Here is a 20,346-nt window from a genome sequence, read left to right as displayed (position 1 = left end):
GTTGATGCAAGTGTAGGTGCAAAAAGTGGATGCAAATGAGGATGCAAAAGTATGTCAAACAAAAATAGATGCCAAAATTGATGCAAAACCTGGAACAAAACCTGGTGCAAAGGATGACACAAAACTTGGCATAAAATTTGGTGCAAAACATGGTGCAAAACCTATCGCAATACCTGGTGCTAAACTTGGTGTAAGATTTGGTGCAAAACTTGATGCAAATTTTGTGTCAAGTTTTGCACCATATTTGATAAATGGATGCAAATAGCACCAAAAATGGGCTCTAGATGAAAGAAAAGAAGTAAAAAGGGATGCTAATAGCTGGTTTTGTTGTAGTGTTACAACCATAATTATTAAACCATTGAACCATGCAGCTTTGAAGAAATCATTCCATCTGACAACTCCAGTTATCATTCGGAGAAATGAAAGATCAAAATTCTTAGGGGACCCATTCAAATTTGCCCCCAGAGCAGGTTTTAATAGGGTGGTGGTTGTGGCCACAACAAACTCTGAAAGTGTTGTTCCTTGGAGGGAACAACAAAAACATTCCAAAAAGGTGTTGTTCCCTTTAGGGAACGACAGTTGTTCCCTTGAGGGAACAAAAAAAACACTCCAAAAGGTGTTGTTCCTTTTAGGGAACAACAAAAACACTCGAAAGTGGTTGTGGCTACAACAATATGGAGAACCGCTAGGCGAACCAGTTATCTCTGTTACCAAATAAACTTTGATCCATAGAACATCAGGGTGTTAGGATAAACTTGAAATGCAAACTGTATAGACGGACAGGCATGGGTTCCACTTCAGCATTAATCACTTTAGGCGGGATAAAGACAAATAACTTCTACTTACTGATAGGGTTTTGACAGACAATCTCCAATGGTCATATTATGGGATTTATTGACCCTCCTTTACCCGTTAACTACTTTCAAAATCCTTTCGGGGCCATCACCAGTTTGTCAATACCTGTTTAGGTGTGTACCTCAGCTCTTTATCGCACATCAAGCTTGATGAATATATGTAGATATGTCTATCTACACTTTATGCAAGAATTTTTAGTGCTATACTTTCGTATGATCTAATGGGGCGTAGTCATGAATCATGCCATATTTTTAAACCACTTAAGCAAGGTTGGGCTTGCTGTGTCAACCGGTACTCCGAGTCCAGCAACAATCCTTACTCCAACTAGCTTCCCAAACAACCTATCCTTCTAGATTGGCACAAGGACTCGACATTTCATTTTTTATTTTTTTTTAAGTAAGTCCTTCCAGTTTCAGGCACAAGGACTAGAGCACAATTAAATTTGCCACGGGATGTATGACAGCGAGCTTAGCCCATGAAAGGAGGTTTACTTGTAGATGATAGATATTGGAAATTTTTAGTGTGGTGGGCAGAATCAATGGAGAATAACTCCAAACCTTATAGGCAAGTATAGGCTAGGTCTGGGTGGGGATTTTAAAATGCAGTGTTCCGCCATGCCAGTCCAACCGTGGTTACACATTTTTTGTTTTATAAAGATGTCCCTTCATGCTTCGAGTGTCCAAGTTATCAGTAGAGCCTACCTAGTTCCCAACAAATGCCAATGAGTGGCTTCGATTCGAATTTTACCGCTGATTTTCTAGTTCTCATAGGCTTATTGAAGGTTCGCTTGATTTGCAAGGTAATAATGAATTTGGGATCTACAAACTCACCAGCAGGTTAATGAGGGAAGCAAAAATGTTGAAGGTAACAAATGAGGGCAATCGAAGGAAAGTTGCAAGAGGTGAAAACGAAACTGAAAGACCGAAATCAAATGGCTAAAAAGGACTGAAGTTAAAAAAAAGAAGGAAGATAGACTTTTCATAAAAACAAAAATGAGAAAAAACGAAAAATATAACTACGCTAACAACAAAAATAAAACAAATCCTAACCTACTCAAGAGGTAACCGCCATGTGTTGGCTACTGGAAATATTTCTTAAGATGCGGGCCATTAACAGGGAGTTTTTCGGTGTCTCCCTGTAAAGTTTTGAATCTGTAGGTTCCCTGACTAATTTTTTTCTCAACTTGGAACGGGCTCAACCATAAATGTTGGAATTTCGTGTGCTTACCCTTCAGCTCACTCAGCTTGTCCCATTTCAAGACTAGCTCTCCGACTTGATAATATTTATTTCCCGCCTGATGGCAATCAAACCATCTCTTCACAATCATTTGGTGATTCCTAAACTTATTTTTGGCATTTTCTCTCAATTCCTCCAACCTCACTAGTTGATTGATTCTTTTTTGAAGTAAGGCTGAAGGGGTCCCTCTCGAGGCTTGGGAGAGTTGTAAAGAGGGAAGGGTAACATTGGGAGGTAAAATCGCTTCCTGTCCATAGACGAGGAAGTATGGGGAATTCCCTAATGCTACTTTTGGGGTGACTCTATCGGCCCAAAGGGCATTTGTTAGAGCGTTTTCCAATTCCTCTGGTTGTCGGTGACAGATTTACAGCTTATGCGGATGAGATTTTTGTTTGAGGACTCTGCAACTCCATTTCCCATGGGGTAATAGTTTGATGCGTACCTTATGCGAATTGATATATCAATAGAAAAGTCAGTAAATTTTAGTGATGGAAGCATTATCAAATAAGAGAGCGTCAGGGATGCCAAACCTATTGATAATAAATTTCTCAATAAAAGATATTACCTCGTCTTCATTAACCTTCCGAAGCAGGATGGCTTCGGTCCATCTGGTGAAGTAGTCAGTTCCCGTGAGTATATACTTATATTGCTGTGAAGAGTTCTGAGTGATCTCACCTATGACATCTAAGCCCCATTGCTGGAACAGGCAATAAATCATAATGGGCCTGAGGGGAACAGCTGGCTTTCTTTCTCACCCTGCGCTTTCCTCATCCTCACTCCCATTCATAAGCTTTTCATGCTCCTTTTCATCAATGAATGCATTTTTGAATGTCTTTTCACAATGCAGGAACTCAAGGATTTGCTCATCACCTTCGAACACCTGCCAATTTGAGATGTTATCAGGTACGGATGGTCTAAAAATCAATTTGACATAATATTTATTCTTGTTTAATCTAAGATCAGGAAAACGTTTCGCAACCATACAAGCCATCAGATCGGCACCTTGGTTTTTCCATCAAGGTATGTGTGTGATATTAAAAGAATCAAAACTGTCAATTAAGCTCCATACCTCATGTTGGTATCTTACCAGGTGTGGCGAATTGCAATGTATCCTTTTCCTTACCTGGTCGACAATTATCTGTGAATCACCAAAAAATTTAAGATTTTTTACCTTCATATCAATGGCTTTCTTCAGGGCCTGCAGCAAGCCTTCGTACTCTGCTATGTTGTTTGTGCACACGAACTCCAACTGTCTAGCCATCAAATGTTGGTTCCCTTGTGGGTCAATGAGAATGCTTCCAGCACCTGCGCCCTCTATTCAGTTAGAGCCATCAAAGTAGAGTGTCCAAAATATAGAATCTAATGTTACATCAATTGAACTGCTTTCTATGAAATTGGCCCTATCATCTACCATATTATAGGGTAGCTCATCAATCAGACTATGGGGGACAGATTCCAACTATGTGTCTATTGCAGTTTCTTTGACTGTCTCTGCATGGAATTCTCCAAAACAAGTTTCTGTGGCACAAACGTTGAAACTATAATTCCCAAGGATAGAATTGGTAAACATTACAAGTTCATTGGGGTCGTTTAGTTCTGTCACTACATACTTCATGTATCTTTCTCGATCAACTCTCAGCATATCACCTTTTCCTTTCTGAGGCAACAAGAGATGGGACCAGTCAGTTGAGAAATATCCATTCAAATTTGTTGACCAGTCCCTACTAAGAAGCATTCCATATGCCTTGAGTATGTCGACTACCACTATGTCAATGACCTGCATGTACTATGGTTTGGTAGTAATCTGAATCAGCACATCTTTCAATTCTCCAATTAATTTTACATTCATTTTGTCCAGTTGCATAATTTGAGTTCCAGTTTTCTCAGGCATTGCATGAAGTCTTTTAGCAATAGCGTAAGGCATAACAGTGGATGAGGCACCAGAATCTACCAGGCAATTGTGTACGTTCATGTTGAAGATTTCAAATGTGATAAGGAAAGGTGGATTCATGGATTTTGATTTCCTTACTATCATGGCTGCACTGACATCTTTGGGCATTCAATTCCTTTTTGACAGAGTGGCTTCCATGGCTGATGGCATTTGGGATGTACTAGAGGTACTAACGGGTTTGGACACTGAAGTTTTGGTTTGACTACTTGGATTGGTGGGAGATTTGAAATTCCGTTCATTCATAGCTTTCAAAAGCAAATCTCTCTGCTGCGTTAACTTTAACAAATCAAATTATGTGATATTAGCTCAAGATTTCTTAAGATCATCTACAATATTGTAATCAATGTTATAAACAGGGTAGGGCAGAGTAAACATACTGGTTTTTCCATTCTTAGGTGGTTTTTTACCATTTTGAGTTGCCTTCGTTGCATTTGGAGATGTATTATCTTTCTCTGGATAGTTCACGACTGGAGTGCTCTTGGAATCACCACTAGGTTTATTCTTCTCAACAGGAAACTTGGGAGTGGATGCCTTCGAAGGGCGAACATCTTTCTTTGTCTGGTCTACAGGCTTCATCATGCCCGCAAGTGGCCCTTTACTTCGTGTGTGGATTTCATTAGTGTGGATTTTTGTTGTACTATCTCCTTTGTCATCATCATTCCCATTTGTATAGAAATCCCACAGTACATTGATTTGAGATACCTTGTCCAAGGGCTCTTCTACTTGGTACTCTTCCTCATCTTCTAGTTTTGGCTCTAGCTCTACTATAGGTTCTTCTTTGGTAAGAAGCGATCCGATAAGAGCCCGCTCTTCCATAATTAAAATCCCTTCATTGGGTGGAGCAAGCAACGCAAGTTGACCATGACCAAATTCTGTCTTCTTACGATAGAAATGTTTGAAGGATTTTCTATTGTTATAATCGCCTCCATTCCCATTTTTACTCTCTCCAGAATTCCTTTTCATATCGGTGACTGTGTTCGTCAATTTCTTAATGATCCAATGCAAACCTTCCACATTGGTGGTGTCCTTTTCTTTGATCTCATCCACTTTGTTATCACTCCCATTATTCTTCTTGGATGACTGAGATGCTTTCTTTCCTTCGGTCATATGATGACATGTTGTGAGACTGATCATTTCATTCTCGACTTTTACTACTTCATCGATAGCACCTAGTAAGGTTTGTGCATTACTCCTCTTGACCCACATCGCGGTAGGGACAAGGAGAGCAGTGATGAAGAATTCCATGAGCACCTCATCAATAGGTCTAGCGTTAGCCATGATTCTGTTGAACAAAGTGTTGAACTGGATGTTAAAATCCTTGACCTTTTATTTGGTTTCCATTTTTAAACGGGATAGTTCTAAAACTAAGGCCGCAGGTGTTTTTTCATCGCTAAACTTGTCTAAGAAGGCCTGTTGAAAGGCACCCCATGAGGTGATTGATCCTATTCTCAAGCTAAAGTACCATCTGGCAGTCGTACCAATTAGAGTAAAAGGGAACAAGCGACATACCACATCTTCATCGGCTACACCTAACATGCACACGGCTAAGAAGAAAGAGTGAATATGGTTATTAGCTATGTCTCCCCGCTCACGGTCAAATTTAGGCAATACTCATTTTGTGTTCTTGGGTAAGGCATGTCGCTACCCAGGTACCACTATGACATCTTGTGCAATCCAGGGAGGGAGTGCTCTTGGAGGAGGTGGGGGTTAATTCCCACCTGGAGGAGGCAGTAGAGGCGGATTCCCACCCAGAGGGGGTGGTGGAGGTGGATTCCCACCTGGAGGGGGAACATTAGCCATATTATGGATAGGGAGGTTCTAGTTGAAGGTTTCTTTGAGGCGTTCTTTGTTAGGATTTTCCAAATCAGGCCAGGGATTACCTTTAGAGAGGGAATCCTGACGAATTTCCTCCCAAGGAGTGTCGATACTTTGCAAAGACTCTAGCACAATATCTTTAAGAGAAGGGGCTGCAGATGTCTCTTCACTTATGGGAAAGACCCTTGGCTTTCTTTTAGTTGTCAGAGGTAAAGAATGAAATATGGGGAGCTGAGAGAGGGAACGAGTGTAAGCCCGAGTAAGTACTCTGACTGGTTGTTCCTGAGTGATAGGATACTCCCACAGTCTCTCTTCTTTGGGTGACCCAAACACGGGACATAGAGGGATCTTTGCTTCTTCGAAATGAGGCTCTTCCAAATGGGCGGAATGATCTTTTCGACCTTTATGATCCATACATTAATCTTTTCGAATCCATGCACGACATTTATAGATGAAATCATGAAAAGCTGTGGATGACGGTTTAGGCCCTCCTTCTAGCACCAATTTGTTGACACGACGAATTTTCGTTGTGCCAACAAAGGGAACCAACCCGATCGCAGACCCCAATTAGATCTACTTTCGTTTGGAGTGGCTAGTTCCAATAGGTTTTAAAGGATCCCATAAACTGTTATAGGTGTTGAAAGATTTCTCCCAGGAGGAAGAATTCCATTAAATCAACAAAATAAATGGCTAACCTATATGCATCAGATCCTAGCTATACTGATTCTAACTACTTGTGCTAGTCCTAACTATTTTAATATATCCTGTAGGAGCATAACAAAAAGGGATTAAACATCATATATAGATTCCAAGTCCAAATGAATCAATTACTAGTTCACAGATGAACAAGGTTGTATTAAATCTTAATTGCAATCTAATTATTCATACAAGAATACACATTCATGTTTCTACAAATAAAACTTGCAACTGATGTTTAATATAGCTTCGAATCGGAGACCGCTCATGAGTTAACCATGATAACGAATTGTATAACCAAGACTAGTCATAAGTTGTCTATTATCACTGTGCACAAAAACAAAACATATATATCCTCATGCCAGTCACAACACCCTGATTCCAAACATAAAAGAAAAAGGAACATGAATCTGAAAAAAGGCTTCTTCTTGACCGAAACAGTCTTCTTTATTAGCATAATAAAATCAACCCCTCTTCTGCCAAAAAAAGTCCTTTACCCATATCCAAAGGTAATACTTATGCAGCAAGACAACTGACACTCAATCTTCCATGACTTTCCACCTTCCTGTTCTTTTCAATATACAAATTAAAATATACAAACACAGAACGGTCAATGAAACCGTTGACACTTCAAGGCCACATTTGCTGGAGCGTTTTATTTCCTAGAGGAAATGAATGGATGCCGACGGAAAGAAGAATGACTACAAGCCATCTCTTTGCACCTATATCGACTGAATGTTACTCCCTATTATTTCCTGAAGGCAAATGAAGACATTGCGCTCATCATCTAACATCTAGCATGATTTAAGGTGTATCTGGAGGTAACAACAGCCTGATGTATCTGCACTATCAGGAGTACCTCCACTTAATATAGAGTGTGCCTCATTATGCATTGTGGTGGTTCCATATCCCTTTCTTGCAGAGTATTTCTTTGTAATATCGACATCGGTGGTGCAAAGGTGTCATCTAGAGTCCCCAGAGCGACATAAGGACTCTTATACCAACATCTGTTTTTATTCCTGTCTTCTCAGAATTTTAGGACATCCTACCCCATTCTATCCCAAAGCCATGACACATGGCAGAAAAAATCCAGCTAGTAGAGATATCATGTGGACTAGGCATGATATTCTTGTGATGATCATTCAAAGGCTGTGTTACTTTCTCGAATTTTATTACCACCTCACGATCCCTTTGCATCTTTCATTGCAGCCCTTCATGATGCTTATGCATCATCTCGCTGACCTCGCTTTTCTTCTCTTGGTACTCACCTGCAAAAATAATTAACATTAGCTATGATTATGAGAAATATGATAGAAATGCCCAAAAAGAAACCTTGCCTTCACTAAAACTTTCATAAAGAGACAAACTCTATAACTGGGAGCTCTGTGAGACCTTCGGGCTCTAAGTCTCAAGATGGCGCGGTGATCTTTATTTGGTCACGACACAATGATGGCTATAAACTTGGTAGGCGATGGGGAACTGATGATTAAAGCAAAACGGATAGCCATGCGATGAAATGGTTGAATTCTTTCGGTGCGATGGGGATGCATCTCTTTCGAATGTTGTTTTCACTTATTCACGTTCAGTATTGTGAACTGAGAGCCCTCAAGGAATTTCCCTAAAACCTAGAATTCAGGCATCAGGGGAAGCATCAGGGGAACCGATTGCACGATGATCTCGGACTCCTACTATCTTAGGCAAGGTCTCAACACCGAACACGATTCAACCTTCAGGAACCTTTAGGTTGATTCCACGAATTATAGTATCAAGCATTTCATGACACTCTTCAGGCATGCATAGTCACAGTTTCCATTTTAATATCAAAATGCATTGCAACCATAATTATTAAACCATTGAACCATTTAGCTTTGAAGACATCATTCCATCTGACAACTCCAGTTATCATTCAGAGAAATGAAAGATCAAACTTCTTAGGGGACCCATTCAAATTTGCCTCCAGAGCAGGTTTTAATAGGGTGGTGGTTGTGGCCGCAACAAACTCTAAAAGTGTTGTTCCCTGGAGGGAACAACAAAAGCATTCCAAAAGGGTGTTGTTCCCTTTAGGGAACAACAGCTGTTCCCTGGAGGGAACATCAAAAACACTCCAAAAGGTGTTGTTCCTTTTAGGGAACGACAGCTGTTCCGTGGAGGGAACAACAAAAACACTCGAAAGTGGTTGTGGCTACAATAGGATAATAACCTTATGGACTTCTTCCTTAATAAATTTATTGGGAAAATGTTGCTAAATGTTGAGCCTGTTAGGCTCAAACCATCCAGGAGAGATCATCTTTGTGGGGATGCTCGTATTGCAAAATGTATTGATCGATTTTTGGTGGTTGAAGCTTTGGTGGATTTTCTCCAATATTTGGCAATGGGTCAGTTGAGGTGGGGAATCTAATCATTATCCTATTCTTCTAGAGTTGAAAATCCCTAGTCCCAACCTTGGATACCCTTTTAATTAAAATTCCTCCCCGATAATTGATGAAAAAATTTCCAAAATTTTCAAGGAGAGTTATCTTCCTTTTTATCCTCAATCTAGTTTATATGCATCTCAAAAATTTGAAAATAATCTTATCTATGTTAAGTAACAAGTGATGGAGGACGCCAATCTAAATATATTTGGAGAGGAATAAGAATTGGTGGATATCAAAAAACGGATTCAAGGTTTATGGAGGCTCTGGTTAGATTCACTTCTTATATAAAAGCCATATTAGAAGCTCAAGATGATGTGTGGCATTTGAGGAGACGAGTTAGATTTCCTTCAAGCAAGGATGATAATATCAATTTATTCCAATCCTATTCCAAGGGTCAGATTATGTGTAATACCATTTTGTCTCTTTAGTATGGAGTAGGAGGGGAAATCTCAGATTTTGATGGTCTTTCTTCTATGAGTGTTTCTGATTTCTAAAATTTGTTCAAGGAGCCTAACAAGGCTTATATTGTTGAAGTCATAAGGGTAGCCCAATTTTTCCCTAGATTTGTAGATGATGAAGATAATAGACCTCTAATGGAGGAAGTTTCTGAGGATGAACTAAAGGATGTAATATCAAACTTTTAGAAAGATAAAATCCTCGGGCCAGATTCTAGAAGGGAGGGTAGAGTCCTACGAGCTTTCAACTCCACTTTCATAACTCTCACCCTCAAAGTGGATAATCTTAAATCTTTTTAAGATTTATGTCCTATTTACTTATGCAATTTCACTTACTAAGTCATATATAAATTGTTTGTTAGGAGGTTAAAACCAATTTTATTGACATCTATTTCAAAGGAACAATTTGGGTTTCTAGATGGGTGATAGATTCATGAAGTGATTTGGGTGGTGCAAGAAGGTCTTCAAAGCTTCAAACCCCTCAAATTAAAGGGTGTCATTATTAAAATTTATTTATCAAAGTCCTACAACCGAGTGAGTTGGATGTATCTTAGATTTTGCTAACTCATTTAGGTTTTGAGATTGATTTCATAAATTGGATGATGGGTTTCTTGCGATCTTTCTCTTTTGTTGTTTTGATCAATGGAGAAACATCCCCTTCTTTCTGTGCTTAAAGAGGTCTTCTTCAAGGAATCCATTTATCTCCTTTATTGTTCTTACTTGTTGTTGAAAGTCCGAGTCAACTACTTGTAAATACTAACCATTGGGGTGATTTTTAGGGAGCTTTTATTTCAAATGCATTACCGATCACTCATCTATAATTTGTTGATGTGATTTTTTGCAATGGATCTTGTTGAGATGTAGCTACTTTATTTGAGATTATGAATCTTTTCGGTTTAGCTATAGGTATGGTGGTCATGTTGAAATGTAACTAGTTTTGGTTGTCATAATTGTTGTTGTGCTCATTTCAATATATGTCCTATGTATCAAACAAGAAAAAAAAAAAAGTTATTATTATTAAAGCATGGATTTCATGCACTTTATTGATGGTGGTTTAGGTAAAATCGCGTTGTTCATGCTTATAGGGTTTGCTAGGTCTTAGGATTTATTGTCATGGGCAAAAAGAGTCAAAATCATGTTTATAAAACCATTTAAGGCAAAATGTATTTATAAAAGGAATTATGTTTTAGTGTAGAAAGTCCTGAAATCTCCTAAAGTACAAGTCGGCCCTCGAAACATCAATTCAACCTAAAGGAGGGAGTTCAATGTCTTGAGAAGGTTATATAAATGACTAGTTAAACCTCATTTAGCATTCATTCAACCAAGACAAATTTGATCATCACATCTGATGTTTCTAAAAAAAGTACTAAATAGGCCAAAGGTACAAAACTAAGTTGAAGTTGTAGAACCGAGCTGAAGGTGCAGAATAGGCTTAAGGTACATAACTAAGATGAAAGTGTAGAACTAAGTAGAAGGTGCAAAACTGAGTAAAAGGTGCAGTATTGCTCTGAGGTACAGAACTGAGGTAATAAACCGAAGGTGTAGAACAAGCCAAAGGTGAAAAACTTAGGTAATCGACCAAAGGATCAAAATAGATGTGTGAGTTGCAGGGTTGAGGTTGGAAGATCAAAGTTGCAGGTCGTAGCTGGTCAAGTTCAAGGAAGGACTTCTTGGAAGAGCTGACATAGTACTTGGATAAGGACTTGGTCTAGGATTGGGTCTTTGTATCTCATTTGAAGCATATTCTAAGAAGATAAAAGTTAGTTAACAAGAATTCTAGCAAATAGTGATTTGGTTAGCCTTGTTAGGGGTTGAAATTTTGGTATTGCTACTTTCCATGAGTGGCTCTACTCTAAGATTACACAATTGGTTGAAGCCCCTCCCAAGATCTTTTGGATAGCCAAAGGTTGCATTCAAATTGTTTATGTTTCTCATGAGGATGCAAAATGTATCACTCATTGCTATTGACTCAACTCTTATTGCATTCAAGTTCCAGAAACCTCTCTTTGATGCAAGCAAGGAATGTTTCAATGTGGTTCCCAATTGGGTGCGTATTCCTGGCCTTCCATCTAGTTTCATTGACCTCACGAACAACTTGGGGTTTTATATTCAGGCTGAGTATTCTTTCCAGGAAATAAAGGATATGTCATTGGCTCGCATTCTGGTATATTTGGATTTATGGAAGAGCCTATATGGGTATCAATATTGGAAGAAGGTTCATATAGATCCAGATGTTGGATTATGAGGGTATTCCATTCTGGTGCAAGAGTTCATTTTTGCAATCTCTTGTTCAAATGTGGAACTTCGGAGGCAGGGTCAAGACAAATTTCAAGGTTTCTACAAATATGGGTATGGGTGGGAGTCCAAAGGCTAAGGAAGTGGTCGCGACAGATATAGACAATTGTATGGAGTGTTCACCTCATTTGGTCATGGCGAATGTGATACCACAAGTTTTAGTCTCTTCTGATGGAAATGAATCTCCTCCTTTGTATGGTGGTGGTATTTCTTCACCTGCAGTGTCGGTTAGTGGATTATCTGTGATTGATCCCGCGACTAGTGATGGGGTTCTATCTCAAGCTTATGGATGAATGCCATCTATGGCTTCACAACCCCTAGGTTCTTATCCTTTCATTTATGTTGTCTCATTCCTAGTTTTTCCCTTGTCTTGTATGGATTTTGAGGAGGGTTTTGTTTCAAGTGGAATGTGGTCTTCTAGTTTTTCTTCTGGTTCCATTATTGGCACAACCCAAATCCCTCGCTCTATCTCTTCACCACTATTTGTCCTCTTTGTCACACTAAAGGGTTGAAAATAAAAAACTTTTTTTCTTACATTGTATTGCATGCATCCACATTAGATGATAATTTAAGAATATTGGTTACATTATTGAGTTTCCCAACGTCTTAGCTATTGAAACTATGATGATTGAGGAAAACTTATCTTAAAACGTTTCAAATACATAAATAAAATTTGGAACAAAACCAAATAACCCATTATCTTTTTAAATGTTGATAAACCAAATTTGATCTCGAAGATATTAACTCTCATTATCATATGTGTGTGTGTGTGTGTGTGTTGGTTGATTAACATATAAGTTAAATCTCCATTTATTCTCGCACCAAAGTATCATTGACCAAAACCATGTGCCTTTGACTCTAATATCACATGCCACCAAAACCATATGTCTTGGTTTTTAATACCATGGGCCATTAAATCATGTGCATAAGCTCTAATACCATGAGCTTAACTATGTGTGTTAACTCTAATATGATGGACCACTAAAACCATTTGTGTTCATTTAATACTATGGGTCACCAAAACCATATGTGTTTCTCTAATATCATGGGCAACCAAAACCGAATTTGATCTCGAAAACATGAACTATCATCATCATAAAAAAATATATATGATGTTTGATTAACATAAGTTAAAATGATTACCAAGGATAAGGGAATAAATCCCCATTTATTCTGGCATCAAAGTATCCGCGACCAAAACCATGTGCTTTGACTGTAATATCACATGCCACCAAAACTATGTGTCTTGGTCTCTAATACCATGAGTCACCAAACCATGCGTATTTGCTCTAATACCATGGGCTTAACTATGTGCGTTGAATCTAATATGATGGGCCACCAAAACCACATGCATTAATTTAATACTGTGGATCACCAAAGCTATTTGCATTCCTCTAATGTCATGGGCAATTGTAATTACAAAGGCCACCAAAGTAGCATGTGTGTTTCTTTAATACCATGGGCCACCAAAACTATCTGTCAATACCAAAAGCATGTGTTTCCTTAATACTATGGGCCACCAAAACCATCTATCAATATCAAACGCTGATGAAACCATCTATCAATACTAAAGGCTACTAAAACTATGTGTTACTCTAATACCATGGGTCACCAAAACCATCTACATGACTTTAATACCATGGGTCACCAAAACCATCCACATGGCTTTAATCCTATTGGCAATCAAAATCAAAACCTAATCCTTAATGGGCATCCTTATCTCGATTGCCGATTCCCCAACTATTGGGTAATCCGATGGACATGAACACGGTCAAATTTTTTACGGTAGATCCGTCTTATTGCTGAATATTTGGGGATTCGGAAATCGATAAGCTCAGGGGTCCCAGTAGCATGTGTGTTTCTTTAATACCATGGGCCACCAAAACTATCTGTCAATACCAGAAGCATGTGTTTCCTTAACACTATGGGCCACCAAAACCATCTTTCAATATCAAAAAATGATGAAACCATCTATCAATACTAAAGACTACTAAAACTCTGTGTTACTCTAGTACCATGGGTAACCAAAACCATCTACATGGCTTTAATACGATGGGTCACCAAAACCATCCACATGGCTTTAATCCTATTGGCAATCAAAATCAAAACTAATTCTGACTGGGCATCCTTATCTGGATTGTCAATTCCCCAAATATTAAGTAATTCGACGAACATAAACACGATCAAATTTTTTACTGCACCAAAACCTAATCCTTACTGGGCATCCTTATCTGGATTGTCAATTCCCCAAATATTAAGTAATTCGACGAACATGAACACGATCAAATTTTTTACCGCACCCATGATCTGTCGGATTAGTAAATATATGGGGAGTCGGCAATCAATAAGCTCAGGGGTCCTTATTATTCATTTTACCCTGTTCTCAGTCAATATAAAACTGAAATAATAAGACGGAAGAAGCTCCATCTGAAAATGGGAGAATAAGAACCAGGAAGGATATAGTAGGCTACAATGATAGAGGAATTGGGATGCCCTGGTTGTGGTAATTTCATCAATGTTTGTGGCGAATGCAAATGCGAGCAAGCCTTTGGTCTAAGTGACCTCGACCAAAGGCAGAGGGATGATTACAGGACAGGATTTCTGGAGATTATTAGGTACATCATACGGAATAAGGTTCCGAATCCATCTCCAGAGAATCATGATTGGTACCATTTCAATAGGGTTTTTCACATTGCCTTTGAGGACGGACTAATTGACTCGATTACTGATTATGTAAATGGGGTGAGAGTAGGATTGGATCCGCGACACAGTCAACTCATTACTTTCGTGGAACCTCCGATGATGGTGGAGTAATTGACTCGATTGCTTATAATATAGATGGTGTGAGAGTCCAACTGGGTCCGCGGCACAAACATTTCAATGAACCTGGGTTGAGAAAAGGTTCTAATTCGGCTGAACATGAGGTAGGAGAAAGTTCTAATTCAGCTGATAATGGAGGGGGACATAAAGATAAGTCGAAATATAGACTTGTTCTTTTTCTTCGACTTAGAGTAACTTTTCTTCCTCCAGATAAATATGTAAATCTCCCTCGTCAATATCTAGAACTCGAGATTCTGGGGAAACATCTGGACTGGGAAAAGATTCATCAGGATGTGGAGAACAACACGTTGGAGTTGAAATGGAATTTTTACAAAATTGTTGTTGACGATAAGGGTGGTAATAATGGTGAAGAAACTACTGCGTATACCTCTGTTGTGTAAGAGTAAAAGCATTGAGGAGGTTTTATTTTGGTTTAAATCATGCATTACAGAAGTATTCAATAGAAGTTTGGTCTACAATTAGAAAATTTTATTACAAATTTTCTTTTGTCTGATTTCTTTCTAATTTGTTAATTTCAATAGACACATTTAGTTAAATGGTCACTCTCTCATATACTGAATGCACCTTTAGGGTTCAATTCAGAGTTGTCATTTTGCAAAATTGATGGGATTTGGCATAACTGCAATCAGATCATCTCATTGTTATAATTCCTCTGCAATGCGATTTGGAAAAGGAAAACAGTTGCTTCCCGTTTCTGATTGTATGCATACTGAATGCCATATTTGGATTGTTGGTTGCTAACTTTTTTGTATTTCATTCAATGTATGCAACATTTTGAACATGTTATAGTACACTGCCCATATTTCATTGTCTGCATGTATTATTTTTTATTATGTTATATAATTTTTTTAAACCTTTCGGTTGAGAATTTTGATATATGATAATGGATAAAATAAAATATTTAGTATGAATTATGCATTTAAATTTTTTGGTTGATGCTTTGGATTCCGGCAATAATATATTATCTTTTTCAATATTGGTGGAATATTTTTTTTTTTCAAAACAAATGAAAATTTTTGTTTGTTCTTGGGCTTGGTGTAGAAAAGGAAAGAAATGTGTGTGAACATTCTTTTTCTTTGTTTTTAAAATGTAGTCAAGACAATTAAATTTTCAAACTGTGGAAAAACCCAGAACTATTTGATGTGGTTATTTGATTGGTGTTTGTGTCGAAAACACAGAATTATTTGAAGATTTTCAAACTGTGGAAAAACCAAGAACTATTTGATGTGGTTATTTGATTAGTGTTTGTGTCGAAAACACAAAGAATTATTTAATCGAGGTTTGTGGCTATTGGAATTGTCAAAGTGATTTTGACCAAGAACATAGAGATGATGCTTTTAAAATGTATTTGTATTATACATTAGTATAGATCTATTTTAAATATGGATTTAATATGAGTCTAGAGGCATTTAATTTTTTTAAATGCAAATTTTTTTATAAGCTGATATTATTTAAATGTTTTGTATAGTTATTTAATTGTTTTAATAAATTTTTTAAAATTTCTATTTTAGCTAATATGAATAAAATTTTAACTTTCAATTTTGATGACGGAATTACAACGTTATACATCATACTGCCCTATAGAATAAACATCTTGGCTCAAAAATTATATTTCTTTGAATAAAAAATTTAAAATAATAAGTAAATATAAGTTCAAAATAATAAGTAAATATTAAATGTGATAATATATATTATTAATTTTTATTTTATTTTTTTTAGTTTTCGTTCGGTATTGTAAGTCGTCTATAATTTCTTAGAGATAGAATAAAGTGTTTTAGATTTTCAATGTAGTCGCCTAGAGTTCTCGTGTCGATATTTATTATGGAAAATCATATTTTACATTTTTACGTTTTTATTAGGTATCGTAAATCTTCCCCAATTTCCTAAAGATAAAATAAAGTCTTTTCAATTTCCTGAAAATATAAAGAGTTTTCAATTTTCAAATGTGTTATTGGTAATTAGCTAGAGTTATCATGTTAATATTTATTATAGAAAATCATATTTTATATTTTTAAGTTATTATGTTATTATTTATTATGGAAAACTATATCTTATATTTTTATGTTTTTATCGGGTATGTAAATTATCTGCAATTTTTTAAAGATAAAATGAAGTCTTTTTAATTTTCAAATATTGGAGTTGGTAGTCAACTAGAGTTACTGTGTTAATACTTTTATGTTTTTATTCAAGTATTGTAAATCTTTCACAATTTCGCAAATAAGTTTTTTCAATTTTCAAATATTGGAATCTTTAGTCAACTAGAGTGATTGAGTTAACATTTATTATGGGTATTGTTTACTAAGGGGACAATTTCACTTGGATGGCCATTATGATCATTTTTTTAAACTAATTGTGGTAATGTTCGAATCATTTTTTTATGATCAAAATCGATTCAACATCATCAAAAACCCACAGACACCCAAAATCTTAAAACTTACAATTATAACTCATATTTCAAAAAATATGAATGACATTTTGTCAAAAATGTACCAATATTTCCATTGTTTTATAGACAAAAAAAGCCTTGTGCCTCCTTAGTCTACGTGTTTGTTATGGAAAACCATATCTAATACCTTTAGGTTTTTATTGGCTATTGTAAATTCTCGAGAATTTCCTAAACATATAATGAAGTTTTTTTTCAATTTTGATATATTGCTGTCCATGGTCAATTTACAAATCTTGTTAAGATTATTATTTTTTAATTTCTTTAAATTAGTTTTTTTTAGTATAGTTTACATCTTAAAAAGTTTTATATGATTGTTTTTCATATTATTATAAATGATTTTCACCAATGCAGTTCAAATGTTATTATTATTATTAAATAAACGTGGCTGGCATAGTCTACATCTTAAAAAAATTATATGATGGTTTTTTCTTATTAGTATAAAATATCACGAGTTTCACCACTGTAATGAAGTTCTTTTGAGTAATGTTGGATTTAAAGATATTGATTTTCATTGTATCTATGGATTTCTCTTTTGTGTTAATGATATCACTAACATCGTAAATACCACATACACCCTACTTTTTTCTAGTTACTAGTTAACCAACAAATATATAAATTAAGCCCTTAGTATCATTTTGATAGAGAAAGTGATAGAGAAAGTGACTGTGGTTGTAAAGTTGGGATTGATCACTCATGGCGATGGCGATTCCTGGTAAGTGGTTAGGGTTTTCTCTTGGAGGTTGATTGCCATCACTTTTAATGCTCATTTGGTGTTTACAGGTAGTCTGGATGGGAAAGGCTTGTTTATGGCAAGATGGCAATGCCTTTCTCAACAAAAAAATGCAGTTTAACTACGTCATGGTGGCATCTTTATTTATGACTTGGAATTTTGTATAAATAGTTCTTTGGGTTTTTAGATGGATGGGAGTTTGGGTGTTTCTTGGAGTGCACCAAAAGGAGGTTTTTTGGTGGCTCAATTCTCTTCAGGGATAATTTCGAGTGGTTTTTGGGTATCAGGTAAGTCATCCCTCAGACTTTCCATTTTGTTCCTCTCTATCGTATATTTGTGTTGCTTTAGGGAACGTCAGAGCTTTCGGTGAAACGTCGTGGGTCCCCCCTTCCTATGGGGACTTTCCCCCTATTTTGTATGTGTCATATTTAGCTGTATTTTAGCCAAATTTATAAAGTAAAATACATTTATAAGGGATTTTTTCTACTTCATGTGGCATGCTAAAGTATCTTCAAGTGAATGGTGATTGTGGTTTTTCTCTATAGGTTCACGAAGTTGGCGAAAATGTGGTTCAAAAGCCCCGGAGAGAGGAGAGTTCACACTCTCTGGCTGAAGAGTCTTTTGACCCTCAAACAAAGCTAAAGAAGAATAGAGTTTGCAAGTGTGAGAAATCATCTGGTTCTTACGATCTAAGCCTAAGGCTCGATGTTCAAATTGATGAAGCAAGAATTCTAGCAGATATGGATTTGGTGATCCTTGCTAGGGGCTGAAATTTTTTGTATTGCTACTTTGCAAGAATAGATCTACTCTCAGATTACTCAATTGGTGATCAAATTCCCTCCCGAGATATTTTGGATAGCCAAAGGTTGGATTCAAATTGTTTTTGGTTCTCATGAGGTTGTAAAATGTATCACTCATTCAATATGGGCTATTGACTCAACTCCTATTACTTCCAAGTCCTATAACCATCTCTTTGATGCGAGTAGGGAACATATCGATGTCATTTGGATTTGGTTGTGACTGTCTGACTTTCCATCGAATATGTGGAATGAGAAAAGTTTCATGGGTCTCAGGAACAACTTAGAGGTTTATATTCAGGCTGACTATTCTTTCTAGGAAACAAAGGACATGTCATTGGCCCGCATTCTGATATATTTAGATTTATGGAAGAGCCTATATGATACTATCAATATTAGAAGAGAGTTGGTATAGCTCCAGAAGTTGGATTATGAGGGTATTTGATTTCATTGCAAGAGTTAATTTTTGCAATCTCCTTTTCAAATGTGTAACTTTGGAGGGGGCGCGAAGACAAAGTTCAAGGTTTCTGCAAATATGGGTATGTGTGGCAGTCCAAAGGATAAGGAAGTGGTCTCAATGGATATAGATAATTGTATGGAGGTTTCACCTGAATTGGGCATGTCGAATGTGATACCACAAGTTTTAGTCTCTTCTGGTGGCAGTGAATCTCCTCCTTTAGATGGTGGTGGTACTTCTTCATGTGCAATGTTGGTCATTGAATTGTTTTTGCTTGATATTGTGACTAGTTATGGGGTTCTATCTTAAGGTTATGGAATAATGTCACCTATGGTTTCACAACCCCTAGGTTCCTCTCCTTTGTTTTACACTATCTCATTCCTAGTTTTCTCCTTGTCTTGTATGGATTTTGATGGGGGTTTTGTTTTTGGTGGAGTGTGCTCCTCTAGTTTTCCTTTTGGTTCAATTATTGGCACAACCCATATTCCCTTTCTATGTCCCTTCACAATTATTGGTCATATTTTCCCCCCATATCTCCATCCCCTTGGGTCTTTCCTCCTCCACTGGTGATTTTGGTTGTAGTGAAATATTATATAACCTTCAATATAGGTAGGTTTTCTCTCTTGATGATGGTCTATTTTGTGGTGTTGGTAAGATTATTATTTCTTCTCCCTATTTTAAATCTCATGGGTGGAGATCTCATATGGATAGGGCTAAGGAAATATCTAAAGAAGAGTTATCCACTGGTAAGAAGCTTTCCATTACTAGGGAACTCAAATATTTGTCCACCCAATGCTTTGTTTCCTCATGAAATTCCTCTCTTTTAATTGTCGAGGGTTGGAAATCCCATGAAAAAGACTTTCCCTAAGAATTTCAATTCAAGTCAAGTTTCTGGATATCATTTTTATCCGGAAAATCCTAGGCTCTGGAGAGCCTGTCTCAAAATTATTGGAATATTTTCTTAGTGGTTGGAGTTTTGTCACGTCGAATTCTCAAGGTAGGTTTGGAGGCCTCACTGTTAGGTGGGTGTCTCATAGGATTCAGTTGTTAAATTCCTAGAGAATCAAGCCTAGGATTGGTATAGAAATTATTTCTTCACAGACTGGGGCTTATTTCATCTGCATAAATATGCATGGTCACTTTAAGGAGATGGAAGTTTTTTGGAATCATTTATTTGATATTAGTTGGTGGAGGTTGAGAATTTGGTGCTTGGTGGGTATTTAAATTTTTCTGTGGGCGAGGCTGAATCATGGGAGCCTTAATCTAGGGCTAATAACCTTATGGATTTATTCCTTAATAAGATTATTGGGAAAATGTTAATAGATGTTGAGCTTGCCAGGCTCAAACTATCATGTAGA

The sequence above is a fragment of the Pinus tabuliformis genome, chromosome 5_1, assembly GCF_031772625.1.
Source record: "Pinus tabuliformis cultivar Carrire ecotype Pingquan chromosome 5_1, CPIR1, whole genome shotgun sequence".
In the NCBI taxonomy this organism is placed as follows: domain Eukaryota; kingdom Viridiplantae; phylum Streptophyta; class Pinopsida; order Pinales; family Pinaceae; genus Pinus; species Pinus tabuliformis.
The sequence above is the reverse complement of the archived record's forward strand: the minus strand, read 5'-3'. Positions refer to the sequence as shown.